The following is a 15,543-nucleotide window of genomic DNA, read 5'->3' on the forward strand; positions in this document are numbered from 1 at the left end:
AAACATGGCTTTACATCACCAAATTGATAGCGTGTATTACACAAGTCTGAGGCAGATTACATGGGAGTGTGGTAAAGTCTTCGCAATGTTGAATCCTCGCCACAATTAGCAGAAGATCACAGATGAGAGGCTTGCCAAGTCGTTACATGCACACTGTGATAACTTTACGACTTGGCAAATGACTAAGCAGCCATAGGATTGAGCTGTCGGTATACCTCTCAAAGCACAGTTGTATTTGCCCTGCAAAGGTTCTGTTGGACTCTGTCTTGTCTAATAATCTAAGGAAGAATCCTGGGAGTCAAGGACCACCTGAGAAAGGGAGAGAAGTGGCAGAAAGAATAGGATGAGAAAAGGAATGGGGAAAGAAAGATGATGATAGCCTAGCCTTTGGCTTTAACCCACCCACCATTAGGCTTGGCACTGTCTGAAGCAATATGTGCCCCCTCCAACAGATTACCCCTGAAGAAATGCAGTCCCCCCACCCTTGGTGTTAGGGCAATGGAAGGACATTATTTTTCTAGCTGCTCAATGTTATCATTATAGCTGAAACCTCTCCTTTCTGATTCATTTGGCATGTTGTTTTATTTGCTGTTAATGTTCTCTGAAATTTGGTTTGCTATATCAGGTCAACAATCAAATGCTTGCATGACTGTGTTTGTTCCTTGACTGACCATCATATTTGCAGGCTATGTGTCCTGAGAATCATGAATGTTAAAATGAAAAAGAGTTTGAGTAATGTCAGCTTTATTGTTTGCCATCTAGCTAGCCATAGGCAAACAACTCTTCTTTCAGCCTGGGATGCATCTGTTGGTATTGTGATAATACTGGACAACCTTGTAGGGCTAGTGGGTTTTGTCTTGCGCCCAGTCACAATGTAGGCAGAGGATTCATATGAACAGCTTACAGCTTCATACTATAGCTCTAAATGCTATGTTGATGGTAGTGCAGCTACCATATTCAACCGTGTAAATACTCCTAGCAGGAGTTAACAAAAGTGATGGAGCAAATTCTGTCATCTTATTTAAATACTGTCAGTAAATTGTTCTCTATGTCTGTAATGGAAGATCAAGCTCAATGAACAGATGTGTTTTTATACCCTTAAATTACAATCCTCTATACGTTTCTTGTGCATTAAGAATTTTTGAGGGGATGTTTACTGAGACCTTTTGCGGTTGCCATGGGAGGTACTGGCAGACTTATTGATGACCCTGGACACCATCATAGTGACCCTTGCTGTTCTGCATCCATGTGCTGGTGAAGAATAGGTGGCAGACCTTCTTCTCTATGGTAGTTGAAGTGGATAGTATCATTTTCCTCCCAGAATTCTGGGATTTGTGCTTCCAGCCCTCTCCAGAGATTCTGCTGGGGACCTAGAGTGCTCATGCACTGTTCTTTATGCTGCTTTCATCACCACTGCAAATGTATTGCTGGGAAGGGGAAAGGGGTGGCTGAGGAGAAGCAGACGTAGGTCTTGGAGGTTCCGTCTGAGCAGGCTCTGTTCACAGGGCCCCGCTTGATTCAAACAAGGAAGCCCCGCAAGGAATCAAACAAAGATGCTTCCTTATGTCGGCTCCCATATTTGGATCCTTGCCACATCCCTAATTAGAACTATCACCAAGTCTGATCAGTGAGAAAACCCTGACCCTCCAAATGGTCTAACCTCCACCACAAATCAACCTAATTTACAGCTCTTTTAAATTCCTTCACTTCCATAAAACATCCTTGCATCTTAACTATTCGGTGACTCCCACCCCAGTATAACAATTTCAGTTGCCATTAAGGCAACTTGTATTGACTGAAATTGAGGACATTCATAGCCCCTCTGTTAAAATGATTGGGTATCCCACAAGTTTATGCCCAAAGGAACAGATATATATTTGGATATCCTTTTATGGCATGTCCCACAATTAAGCCCAGTACAACTCTCTAGCCACAAATAATTAGACACCAAATGTTCCTCCGGTCTAGAATAAATAACAGCACTGAGCATATTTGTTAATTGGGGGGGGGGGTGCGTATCTTCGTCATACATTTTATTGGCGCTCTCGTAACCTCTTGTTACAATTTTGGTTCAAGGATACTGGCTTCTTATCCCTGTCGATGTTTTTGTTTTGTTCCTCAACTCTGCTTTCTTTTGAATATAGCAAAATGTTCTTCTGGAACACCATTTATGGTATGATGCTGCTGTTCTTTTTCAAACAACCAGTAAGTGAAATGTGTCAAACATGCCTAAAAAAAAAAAAATAGCGGCCCACTTTTAATCTGATCCCTATATTGTTGTGCAATGATTAATTTGTGAAATTACAAAGAATAAAAAGAGAATATTGTCAACCATTTACTGAATCCATTTAAAACAACAACAAAAAACACAAATGAAGAGAGCATTAAAAATAAAACCCTCCATCCCCAGCTGAAATCTGGAGCAGGAGATATCCCCAAAGGACTCTGCTGTGTAATGTTGCTGAATGTGAAGTTTAGCTATTTAATTGCATAGCTACAAAAGCTCAGTGGTGCCACCACCTAGCTAGAAGAAGAGCTGAAAATAACAGGAGGTCTGGCATCACGGAGCACTATCTCTGAAGACTTATTTTAAAATGGGGGTTGGGGGTTGCTAACAGTGCTTCAACTTCCACCTATAACCAAGAGGAAAACTTATTAGGAGTACTAGCCTTATGAACATGGCTGCCTTCCAAATTGCACACTTACTTCAACACACACAGCTGCAGTCAGTTGGAATCGCTGGTCAGTGTCTGGATCACTTCGCAGAGTCTTGCATGTGGCGTCTTCATTGCCGTGTGAGATAACAAGATAACCGCAAGAGCTGAGGTCACTCACATCTGCTTCTTCGACTGTCAAATGCCGTGATTGATTAAGCAAGAGAATCTGCAAGAAGCAACCTTGTTAGGTACTTTATAACACAACTGCAGTTAGCCTGCTCATTTAGTCTTTTAAAGTTCACCCTCCCAGATCCAAAATATCAAGGGTGCTAGCTGAGTGGTGAATGTGGTATTTATTTCTCTAAGGCATCCATGTACCGCTTAATCATTAGCACTTCTAAGTGGTGTACATAAAATAAATCACATGGAATAAAACAATATGATCTTCATAAAACAACCTGAACACTACTTTAATGCACCCACTGGAATAAGAAGGTCTTGTCATGTGTCTGAAATTCAGCAAGGAGGCAGCCTGTCTAATCTTAGTTGGGTGTTCCACTGGCTTTGGTTCACAGCACTGAAAGCATGACTTCTGGTAGTCATGAGACCTGCATCTGAGCCATGGGGCCACCACCAATGGAGACTCCATCAAGGACCTCAGTGATTGGGCAGTGATACAAGGGATCTTAAGATATCCAAGACTCTGGTTGTTAAGGGCCTTGTAAATTAATGCAAGAAATATGGCCCTGTTCCACTATTTATATGGGGAACAGTTGTAGCTCTCTGCTTCCCTTAGGCAGCCTCCATGGATGTTCCATCAAAGCAACCCTGGCTTGTGAACCATAGGGACCCTAGTTTGACCTGCCATGGACCCATGCCTTGACAGAACTCCTTTTGTCTTTGGGAAGTGTTAATGGTTCATGTACCTGCATGCATGCGTGAGACACCTGAAAGAATGAAGCAAAACAGTAGCCTGCTCTGTTGTTGTTTAGTCATTTAGTCGTGTCCGACTCTTCGTGACCCCATGGACCAGAGCACGCCAGGCACTCCTGTCTTCCACTGCCTCCCACAGTTTGGTCAAACTCATGTTGGTAGCATCTGCAGTGATTATGGAGCCCAAGAAAGTAAAATCTCCCATTGCCTCCATTTCTTCCCCTTCTATTTGCCAGGAGGTGATGGGCCCAGTGGCCATGACCTTCGGTTTTTTTATGTTGAGCGTAGCCTGCTCACACAGAGGAAATTCTCTCCTTACTACCTCTGCCACTTAAAAGTGCTCTGTGAAAAATTATTCTGTGCTGCTATGAGGTATCTCTGTAAAAGATATCTTCCCCACTTCCCAATTGCTCATGTATGTTAAAGCCAGGCTGCATGAGATATAGAGAGACCTTCAAAAAGTCATTTTTCTTGGGTAAAGGGAAATAATAGCTTTGCTATCACTGTCTCATTTATTATATATATAAAAGGATACAGTGAAGGTCGGAGGGATATAGACAGCATTCTCCAGCATCTCAGCCTTTTAAAAACCAGTGGTTAAAATGTTCTCTTGGAGTACCTAGAGTAGCTCCCATAAATATTTGACTTATACTGATACCACTAATAAATCTGTTTAGAATACTGCTGTACTGTTTATACGTATGAGAGCTATGGGCTTTCCTTGTCCAAATAATTCTAAGTAAAAGGGATCCTGCTTTTTAGCACCTTACATAAATATTTGCAGTACCTTTGTACATTTAAGATAACCTTGTCTGCGTTTAAAAGATATTTACCACTTCCTTAAATTTCCACCTTCAAAATGTTCTCACCATTCTTCCCCCAGAACTGCGGGAACATATGAATGCTTACTCTCACTGATAGCTGCATGCATTTTGATACCTCTGTGCTCACTACTGTGATTCGATTTCCACTCCTCTTTTGCTTATTATTATTTCCTCACATTTATATCCTGCTTTTCTTCCACTGTGGAAATTACTGTAGTTTATATGTGGTTCCCAGGCAGTCACTTATCCCGACATTGACCGGATCCAGATCTGTTTAGGTGGCTTCATGTGTCTTTAAGCCAGAGCATCATATGGGAAACTTAAACTGAGAAGTCACTTTGTGTTGATGGATAACTATAAAAATATATTCGAACACATATCCACTGTAGGTATCTCAAAGTTTAACTCAGGATTAGCAAATCATTGACACAACAGAATACACGTGGCACCATCTACCAGTCGTTCCCATGGATTTCTACAAAGGAGAGACACCAGTGAACACTTTACTTCATTTGAAGCTAATCTTCTGAAATGGAAGGAAACCCCATATGTAGGGGTGGAGGGAAACACTGATCAGTGGAAGAACTCATGCTTTTCCTACAGAAAGTCCCATCTTCAATAGTTGCCATGTGCAGATGGAGTTGAGAAAAGACCCATCTCAGACCACAAAGAGCTTTTTCCTTTTCCTGCATACATTAGTGAGCTGCATGGACCAGTAGTATGACATAAGGAGGTTTCCTGTGCTGCTAATTTTTCCACAAAACTGCTATACATTATCACACAATGCTCTTCTGGGTTAGGCTGGGAGAGAGATATTCCATTTAGTATGCATATACAGTGGTACCTCTGGTTAAGAACTTAATTCGTTCTGGAGGTCTGTTCTTAACCTGAAACTGTTCTTAATCTGAGGTACCACTTTAGCTATTGGGACCTCCCGCTGCCACCGCGTGATTTCTGTTCTCATCCTGAAGCAAAGTTCTTAACCCGAGGTACAATTTCTGGGTTAGCGGAGTCTGTAACCTGAAGTGTCTGCAACCTGAAGTGTTTGTAACCCGAAGACAAACAGACCAAATAAACACTGTCTGAAACTACAAGCAAACCCCGAGACACGGCTATATTTCTGAATTTTGCACTTCTTAGAATTTGGCAATGCAGTTCTCCCGCCCAGTAATGTGTACAAAAACGCATATACTAGGGTAAAGTATCCATAAACCCACATAGTAAATTATGTTAGGCAGATTCGTTTGCAAAAAGTGTGTATATTAGGTAAAACTGCATACAAAAAAGTGTCCATTGGGAGAAATTTGCACTAAAATGCTGAAGAATTTACAGAGGCCCTGGCTAGGTTTCTCCATACGAATAAGAGAGCACGATTGCAGACCGGATAAAATTGGGTAGGATAAAAAGGTTTTCTAACACTAGGGCTGGCACAACATCCAATGAAGCTGCGTGTTGGAAGAATTGGGACGAACAAAAGGAAGTCATTCCTACAGTGCATTGTTAAACTATGGAACTCCCTCCCACAAGAGACAGTGATGGCCATTAGCCTGGATGGCTGGAGCATAAGGCTGTTGATGGTCTATGTTCTACCTCCACTGCCAGAGACAGTATGTTTCTGAATGCCAGTTTCCTGGAAACCACAAGTGGAGAGAGGGCTGTTGCAGTCAGGTCCTGTTTTCAGGCTCCCCCCAGGTATTCAGTTGGTCACTGTGCGAACAGGATGCTGAAATAGATGAACCAATGGCCTGATCCGGCAGCATTCATCTTGTGTTCTGATGACTGCATCTCTCCATTGCTGTGCACCTTAAAACCTACAATCACAGTACACATCATAATCCTATCTTTCCTTGAAGCCCATCTCAACCCTCTCTCCTTCTCATTAAGCGCGGACAAAGTTCCTGCGAGCCATGCCTTTAAAAAATCCAGAAAACAATCAATATTCCCCTCCATGTTCCTTCTTATTGAAAGTAAATATAGAGACCTGAAGCATTTTACCTTTCCGGGTTATTAACCTTGGCAAGTAAAGTGAAATTTACCGTAATTGTCTTCCTCCTGCTTGAATACTTTGCCTTCCTAAATATTTTTTAGCACTTCCAAACGTGAGCCACTAGGTGCCGCAGCTATTTGTTCAGCGCCCACAAACAGAGAAATCTACTGTTTGTTCAGCGTTTGAGACTCATACAGCTGGGGGGTGGGAGGGTAATGAGTGCATAGAAGGGAAGGAGAAAGTGCATAAGATACACTGAATATCTTTGAATGTTGCGGACAAATTTAGGAGGGAGCGGCTGCCTTTATGTTGCTCCTGGAAATGGGATGCTTTTTGTCTAACTGAGCAAGTCTCTCCTTACATCCCCTTAACTAGGTCTAGCACAGTTACATCCAACAGAACAGCTTTAACTCTCTTTGAGGAATGTGCTTCTGTCAAATCTGCTTCGGATTCTGTCGGAGGGGCACACATCCAGAAGACATATTCTGTCTCTCTGTACAAGCTCACTAGGTTTATATTTGGGCTGCGGTGGTACCTAATATTGAAGAAGCTCAAAATAGACTACTGCCCTGAGACTGGGAAATGGGTTAGTGATTAGCTGGAAGAAGCAGCAAGGGAGAGAGGGTGGTTTACATATGTTGACTAATGAGGAGTGCTTTTCAAGAAATTTGGCAGTACTTTCTAGATTTTGGGAGATTAGAAAGAACTGGTTCTTTTTGTGCCTTCGGTAATCTGGCTTGAGAATACTGCCTGTTCTGCTCCCCTATTCCTTCCCCTTAAATAATTTATCCCCTCTGTTCATCTTAACCTAGTATTGCTCCTGCTTCAAGGGAGTGAGTTGGGGAAATGAGGAATGTTTCAGCTACATGCTGAGATTGGGATTTGTTGATGGTTATCTTCCCTGTTGAGCCAGTGTGGTATAGCAGAGTAGAGCAGCCTTCCACCAAATTGATGCACACCAGAAGTTGCCAGCCCATAAGCCCTGACCATTTGCTATCCTAACTGGGGTTGATGGGTCCAGCCCAACAGCATATGAAGTTTGGGGAAGGCTGTGTTAGAATACTGAACTAGGATTGAAGAGATCTAGGTTAATGTCTTGACCCAGCCATGAAGCTCACTGGGCAACCCTTGGCCAGTCTGCCTCTCTCTGTCTCTCCTGACTTCATGGGGTTGTTGTGAGCACAAATGGGCAGGGGTGTGTGTTACTGTGTAAACCACTTTGAGGTCCTGGGAGAGAAAGGGTTGAATAAAATAATTTTAATACAGGACAAGTTTTCTCAATGTATCGAAGTTGTGCTATTGAGGGTTTGTTTTTTTTAACACATTGTTTTTTATTAGCAAACCAAACCAATCACAGATATACTGTGGCCCTGACCTGACAAGAAAGCCATGTTTTTTGCTCCAGAAACCCTTAATAAGCAGGGTAGAAAAGGAACTTTGCACATGCCCAGGAACACTGTAATTTTTAAATTTTATTTTCTACTGCACATGACTCCATCATTCAGCTGAGATTTCAGAACTGAGCCATTGTTAAGCCACACCTTATCCTCTATGGTTGTCTAATGTTACACAGCTGGAGTCAAGCAAAATTGTGATTCTCATGAGAGAGCCTCTTATCTTAATTCTGTCTGCACGGAGAAGAGAACTTCTATTCCTTAAATCTCTCATAATGAAAGTGGAAGAGAGAAGGGGAGACAAACTCTTTTTGAGATCATCTACCATTGTGTTGATTGGGTCTTCCAGTGGGAACATGTTTTTTTTAATATAGCATCTCATCTGGATGGAATCGCATGCAGACCGCATCTCGTCCACCTGATTGATGGTTTCCTGAATCTCGTGTTGCAAAGCAATCTGGGGAGCACAGCTTCCTCTGGAGAGGCAGCCAATTTTTTTCATTATTCTTAAATGGGATTACGTAAGAATCCTTCTCCGAAACTGCTGTCTGCTGCCCAGTGGGTTAATGTTTCATGTCCACTTCCCTTAGATCATTTTTCCACAATCTGTGTATTGCAAGTTAGCCAGGTGCTGAGGTTTCTTTTGTTGTTGTTGTTATTGTCCCTCTGGACAAATGGTCTTTTTAGAACTGTTTCCCCAACCGGGAGGTTGCTGGTAAAGACTGAGTCTTTTGTATATAGTGCAGCCTCTCCCCTATGGAGAAGGCACCACAGAGAAGAGACGTTGGCTAAACAAGCTTTCATTTCCATTATTCATTTGGCTTATTTCCATGGTTGCATCTGTTCTTCTCTGCTCTTTGTGGCTACGATACAACTTCAAGCCCACATGTACGATAGCGATCTGGATGAACTAATTCTATCAGACTTTCATCTAGGACAAACTGTAGAGATAACAACACTCTTCTGTGTGACCTGACACTTGGAAATGAGTCACTGGGTTGCAGTTCTATTAGAACAAATATATATTTAAATGGCAATTGTTTCCTTCTTCAGACTAAGAAATTCACTTAGGACTCCTTCAGATGACATATTTGTTGGATTTTTTTTCATGATTTGCTTGCACAAAGCTTTTGCTGGGGTTAGATTATTTCAGATCTTTAGTGAGCATCCATTCTGATCTGTTGGTGGGATGATTTCAGATCTTCCCAATAATCATTTTTTCATCCCACACTTCTCAATGTGTTTCCCCATCACCTTTCTAACCATGAAAAGTTTGTTTCTTTCTCAAAGTGGATTTTCTACACTAGGACAACAGAGCGCTTGAAGGTGGCTTCAACTAACATTTTAACTCAAAAGTATTTTGATCTGCAATGTGTGCTTAAGCAGTTTCTCATCGCACAGTTATTGAAATGTGTATTTTCCCTTTGATAGCCCACACCTAAATTTCCCAATATGCACTAGAATCCCTCCCACAAAATACTGACACTCTGGAAGTACTAACTTCCTTACTGTGAGGGTTTATGCTTAACAGAGAGATTATGCAAGGCAGCAATCTTATCCTCACTTTCTTGAAAACAACGGGACTCACTACTGAAAACAAAGGGACTCACTACTGAGTGGACTTGTATAGGATTGCCCTGTTAAATGAGTGTGAAACAACTCCCCTCATTGAGGTTAAGGACTTAAAGCACAATCCTTTATGTCTACCCAGCAGGAAATCCTGGAACTATAATCCTGACAACATTATTATACACCATATTGCAGATCTGGGGCCTGAGTCTGAGAGAGTGGCTTTTCTAAGACTACCTTGTGAATTCAGAGCGCAGGTTGAGAGTCAAACTGAGGACTTCCTGGCAGCAATGGGGACTCTGCAGCCCTCCAGATTGTGTAAGACTCCAACTTTTATCCGCTGCAGCCAACATGGCTGATGGTCAAGAATGATGGGAGCTGGAGTCCAAGAACATCTGCAGGACCACAGTTTTCCACCTCTCTCCTATGGGAACGGGTTGTAAGATGCACACTCCCCCCCCCAGCTTCTCTCCTCGCATGTGGCAGCTCTCCGAGTGACTGCTAGCCTGATAGATGGGCTATCATCCCTGTGGGAGCTGTTGTCTTCTCTGTTACACACCATGTCAGAAATATAACCACAAGGATGAAGGCTGCATACACACCATACATTCAAAGCACATGGCTTCCCCCAAAGAATCCTGGGAACTGTGGTAAGTTAAGAGTGCTAGGAATTGCAGCTATGTGAGGAGTGAACTACATTTCCCAGCACACTTGGAATGGACTTTAAATGGGTCCCACCTACAGATGCAGAAGACACATTGCCACTGAAACTCCCGCCTACAAATTTCAAACATGTGCTAAATATCACTGGAACTTCTTAGCAGGGGTAATAAATACACAATTGAGGGATAGAAGATGGTGGTCCTTCCTATCAGCACATTTTAGCCATGAAGCAGTGATCCCAACTGCAAGCTTCGGATCAACACAGCTGTCCTGCTTTCTAAAATAAATAAATATTAGCAGAAACCTCAGAGAGGAAATAAAAACTGAACGAGGATCAGTTCCTAATCTAACTTGCCCAAGGCTGCAAAGCTAAAAATAGATTCACTTATAGATTTGGGAAAATGAGGCTCTTTATCCATATTGAATCTGGAAATAAAAATAGCTTCTTCCTCTCTCCTAGGACACACTTATTCTCCGGACAGTGCTAAAGACTAACCAAGGTCTCTGTAAACTAGACAATGATTCTTGCATTTGCTGTAACAAAGGTAGCGCTACTGTTGCACAAGGAGGCCACTCTTTTCAGAGAGACTAGATTGGTTCAGAAAGAGGACTGCTGAAATATTCAGCCTTAAAAAATAAACATTGCACCGAAGCCAAAGGAACTGCAGACTTCTTTAGCTGCTCAGGGATATAGACATTTCCCCAAAAAATAAAAAATAAAAATGGAGCTGCACAGTTAGCTCCATAACTGGGGAAATATTTTGGAATTGTCGCTAAGCTAGTATAGCGGTTGGGATGGAGCTACAGGAAGTTGGGTCTAAATATAGCTGGAGAGCGGAGCACTTAAATCTGAAGCTTGCATTTTGCCCTTAATTTATTTTCCTATCTGAAAAACTGCAAATCAGCAGAAGCCCCCCCCCCCAAGCTTTCTACTGCCTTTGCATTTCACCGATTTTGTATTTGCAAACATAGCACTGGCTTATAATTGTAGGGAAGATGCAACACACTCGCTTTACTGCCAGTAATTATTTATCAGATTCAATGTTTATAAGCAGCCATTCAAAGTTCACAATAACACTACACACACAGTTTTCACATTAAATAACCTAAAAGCTTTCTGGGTTGTGGAATGCGCCTTCTGGAATCACATGGCTTTTTAGGCAATTTCCTTAAAAAAAACAAAAAACCACCATTACACAAATTGACCTTTATACAGCCCTTCTTGGGGTTTATGAGCTGCAAGGTTATCTCTAGGTCACATCATCCTTGGATAGAGAATGGAATTAAGATTAATTTTGTTATCCCTGCAACATGCCTCTGCCTCTACCACTCCCACCCCCGTTTCATATCATTTGGGAGGGAAGTCTGTTTAAGATGAGCAAAAACAGAGGAGGCAAAATCTTGATAGATTTTACTTCTCTCCACGGATAAATAGTCTTGCGGCAAACTATTTTGATATTCCAGAAAAGGTGGGAGAAGGATATTAAAAATTGAGCATGGCACAACTTTAGATCATCATGCTTTGATTAACAAGATCTTTGGTGTCAGCAGAGCTGACATTATTTGTTTAAATAGAATAAAAAAATCTGTGAGTGATTAGAGAACTGGGAGGCGAGAAGAGATGTATTAGTTTTGATTGCTACAAATAATAATCCAAATTGGAGTAATTTGAAGATCAGTAAGGCAAAATATTTTATTAAATTGGTGTGCAGCTGGTTTATATTGTGTATTTGGCCAAAATTCATAATGGGCCTCTTTCACTTTATAATCAGTTTTCCTGTTTGTGAGGCACATTTCAGTGAGTAGGTAAAAGAACTCTCTAAATCATGACATTAAAAAATAGTAGAAACTTGAAATGGAGATTTAGGAATAGGACTGCTACTTGATATTTGATATTTTAGCCCTTTCTCAATTAATTCACACTCATATTGACATTATTAGCCCTTTCTCAATTAATTCGCACTCATATTGACATTTCTTTAATTATTAAAGAGGCAGCACTAATTAAAAATAACATCCATCTGTCTTGATTGCTCCTTTTTGGTTTTCTCAAGATGACCCACTAAAGGCAGATTTTTGAAGGGAGAGACTAATTTATCTAGTTTATGGACACTGTGCTTTAATTTTTGCTTTCTGACAAATTTAAATTTAATATGTTTAAAAGGCAGGTGGTGATCAGCTAAAAACCACTCTGGTGACATAACTGAAAAGTATTTGCCATGCATTTACCAGACGTATTACATAAATATGCGGCAGTCAGTAATTGCTTAATAATCTTTACAGAATTAAAGTATTAGTTAATGACACATTGCGTACTGCAACGACAGCATATGCATTCAGTCTGACAGGCTGCTTATAAAATGATGAGCATTTGTCAAAAGTGGCAATTACTTAAAGGGCACACTATAAACCGAACTTTATTGTACACGATCCTTTGAAAAAAAACTGGTGTTTCACAAGAGGGCAAGAAAAGAAGGGCTGCAGGCAAGGAGAGAAGCACTTCACCAACATCCACCCAGTGTTTCAGGAATTATAAGAAGGAACTGCTTGTGTTAAACAGGGAGGAACTCATAGAAAGGAGACACAGCAAGGGGACACAGCGAAGAAAAGAGAGAATGGAGAGGCAGGGTTGAAGACCCTTCTCCCAGATTTTACAAACTAACCTTTACCCAGCCCTTCTCATAGTTTATGAGATGGAAGGTTATCTCGAGTTCACATCATCCTTCGATAGAGAAGGGAATTAAGATTAATTCTATTTATTTATTTGATTTATATTCCACCCTTCCTCCCAAAGGAGCCCAGGGTGGCAGACACAGCAATCATAAAACATTAAAAAACACACGCAACTAGTTTTTTTAGTGGTTTTTTTTAAGCATTCTCAACCAGTAATCTCAAAGGTCACTAGGAGCCATGTCTCCCAGCTATCAACTGCCTAGGCAAACAGGAATGATTCGAAAATTCTCCTTAATGTCTAGAATGAAAGGGAGACAGTTTCACGTCACTTAAACAGAGAACTGCCACTGAAGAGACCCTGTCATGGGCTGCCACCAACTGGGCAGCTCCCAGGGGTGGCACGAACAAGGCCTTACCTGAGGATCATAGAGTCCAGTATGGTTGTAAGTAGGGAAGGTACTCTTTTATGTTCTTGGGATCCAAGCCATTTATCATTGTATAGGCTACTATGAACACCTTGCATTTGGCTCAGTAGTTCATTGGCAGCTGTGCTGGATTACCAAATAGGCAGAGTAGGCACCGGCCTATGGCCTTTTAGGGGCCCTCTGACAACAGATCAAAATAATCTTGATTTGATCTTGAAAGAAAATTACAATCAAGTATTAGAAGATAATTTGTGAGGGCACCACCCCAAGATTTTGACTGCCTAGGGGCCTCCACAGAGTTTAATCCTGCACTGAGTATTTTCACATGGCCCATTTACCAGCCTAGCAGCTGCATTCTTCACAAGCTGCAGTCATTTCATATCACTTGGGAGGAAAGTCTGTTTAAGGTAACAGGAGAGGCAGAATCTTGATAGATTTCATCTCTCTTCACAGATGAACAGTCATGCAGTGACCTATTTTGATATTCCAAAAAGCGTCATTTGTAAGCAGCAGTAGGAAGACATTAAAAATTGAGTATGAGGTGATCAGCCCTTAGTTACCAAGATCTTTGATGTAAGCAGAGTTGACATTATTTATTTAAATAAAGTTTTTTTTAAAAAACAAACAAAAAAAACCCCAAAAACAAACATGGAGTGGGGAGTGACTTTCAAACCTTACTCCTAGAAATTTATTTAGGGCTTGGAAGCTTCAAGGGTCCCTAGATCAGATCAGTAATGACCAATAAGCTGGCAAAGATATCCTGATGTCTACCATAACTGATCATAAGGTAAAGGTAAAGGGACCCCTGACCATTAGGTCCAGTCATGGCCGACTCTGGGGTTGCAGCACCTATCTCGCTTTATTGGCTGAGGGAGCCGGCGTACAGCTTCCAAATCATGTGGCCAGCATGACTAAGCCGCTTCTGGCGACCCAGAGCAGCGCACGGAAACGCTGTTTACCTTCCCGCCGGAGCAGTACCTATTTATCTACTTGCACTTTGACGTGCTTTCAAACTGCTAGGTTGGCAGGAGCAGGGACCGTGGGGATTCAAACTGCCGACCTTCTGATTGGCAAGTCCTAGGCTCTGTGGTTTAACCCACAGCGCCATCCGCGATCATACACGTTCAGTAAAATGAAACTATGGTTCATGTGGGCTAAAGCGATTTTTATTAAGTAGGTTGGCCCTGCATTGCTCTTTAGCTGGTGTGGTGGTGTGGATGGGAAGAGAAGCTTTAGTGCTTTTGACCAGCTCCAGTCCTGATCAGAATCAAACCCCACTCTGCTGTGATTTGCCTGGGAAGGAAAGTTCCCATTGGCTCCCATGCAAACCTTCCTCCCATTGCAAATAGCAAGCGTGGAGGGGTGTGTGAGTCTGGTGAGGGGGCAGGGGAGTTATATGCCCTCTGTAATGTCATGGTCCAAGTTTGCACACCTCCACCCCTACCAAACGCTAACTATTTGCTAAACAAAAACCAGTTACGCAGCCCAAACATGTCTTGTTTAGACCGCAGTTAGCAAAGTATAATCCAGAGGTCAAAAAGTCTCTGCCAGCTCCCCTGGGTGAACTGAATATTCTCCTTGAATGTTTCTCATGCAACTTCTCTGTAGGAAGTTTACTTTGTTGGCATTTAAAGGCAAACTTACCTAATTCACAATTTCTGAAACAAGATTTGAGCCGAAACACAGCCGTCCTTTGAAATTTGCACTTACCCAAATTTTGCCATGCAGATCTCCAGCAAAGTAATGTGTACCAAAATGCACATACTGGTTTAAAGTGTGCAACACGCCAAAGAAAGGCATACAAAAATGTGTTTATTAGGCAGAATCCACATCAAAATGCTGCTGAATTTTCATAAGATTAAAAAAAATAATTCACAAACTGACGTAGAAATGCAGAGAACTGAAGTTTAGAAAAACAAGAAACAAAGAGAAATCGAAAGATCTGCCCATTCCTAATCCTCTGCAAGCCACAAAGGATCATTGGCAGACAAATTAATATGGAAATCGTTCCCTGAGAGCAGAAAGTTTGACAAGAACCATTACAGAAATGTTAAGTTATGAATAAATTCCTCCAGAAAAAGCACTCTCTGTAAGGAGAAGAACTACAGTTCCCATGATTCTCTGGCACACTGCTGGAAGTTCTGGATTGGTTCTGCTGGTGTACCTACAGAGCCCTAACCTCTGTTCCAGGAGAGGAGAGCACACCTGAATCTTATGGCTGACATTGTGATACTGTCCCCCCCTTTTATTCCCTCGAAAAACTATTTTGACTGTGCTGTTCATTTACAAGCTGAAAGCAAGCCTCTAATATTTTGAAAAGGGCAGATCAAAATTCAGCTTACTGAGGCAGAACGTGGGGTTTCCTCAATGTGTCTCCAATTATGAGCCCTGACACTGGACATTTCACAACAGATATGT

Source organism: Podarcis bocagei (genome assembly GCF_964188305.1).
Source record: "Podarcis bocagei genome assembly, chromosome: 9".
Lineage (NCBI taxonomy): Eukaryota > Metazoa > Chordata > Lepidosauria > Squamata > Lacertidae > Podarcis > Podarcis bocagei.